Source organism: Pygoscelis adeliae, unplaced genomic scaffold (genome assembly GCF_000699105.1).
Source record: "Pygoscelis adeliae isolate BGI_AS28 unplaced genomic scaffold, ASM69910v1 Scaffold99, whole genome shotgun sequence".
NCBI lineage: Eukaryota > Metazoa > Chordata > Aves > Sphenisciformes > Spheniscidae > Pygoscelis > Pygoscelis adeliae.
In genome coordinates this window covers 206,063-206,640 of record NW_008825493.1, presented here as the reverse complement: position 1 = coordinate 206,640, position 578 = coordinate 206,063, and the positions used below count along the sequence as shown (strand labels likewise).

General features: G+C 45.0%; 1 protein-coding gene across 1 annotated transcript in view; it reads left to right on the top strand.

Moving 5' to 3' along the window:
* The first annotated feature begins 183 nt into the window (after positions 1-183).
* CDV3 (CDV3 homolog (mouse)) overlaps positions 184-578 on the top strand; it is a 14,394-nt gene continuing 13,999 nt past the window's right edge. The window contains exon 1 of the mRNA XM_009331244.1: positions 184-204. The gene's annotated coding sequence lies outside the window, so the exon portion shown is untranslated. The remainder of the gene's footprint in view (positions 205-578) is intronic.

The window sequence follows — 578 nt, the reverse complement described above, 5'->3', positions numbered from 1 at the left end:
GTCTGCGGCTTCCGTTCTTGCCCGAGCCCTCCCTGGTTTCTGGGTCTTGGCGCAAGGTGGCGGCCGGAACTGGGGATTTGCATCAGGTGCCGGCCATAGGCCACCTGGGTTTGTGGCGTGTGGCATGTGGACCTTGGCGATAAGATCCCCTGGCTCTGCTCCCCCGAGCTCTTTGCCTTTCTGCCAGGAAGGATTTTACTGCCGGTAATTTTTTTTTTTACCGTATTACAGTGAAACGATGCGAATGCAAGAGAAGCTTAAGTGCTTGTAGTTGAGTTAGTGCCTTACAAGTGGCCACGCTGTATATTTTTAAATGAATTTTAAGAAATACTCTGCTGTTTCCTAATGTTGTTTAACTTGTGGAGCTTGACACCTGCAGTAGCTTTCTAAGTAGACCAAGGTCAGTGGTAATCTTTCAGCTGCTCTTCTGCTCATCTGCTTGTAAAAGAATATCTGGTTTTGACTGAAGCTTGTACTTGGATTAGAAATAAAGATCACTAAACATGAAAGGTACATTAGTTTGGAAACTGTGATGTTTCCATGGAGATGGGGATATAAGAAATCTAAAAGACTTTAGA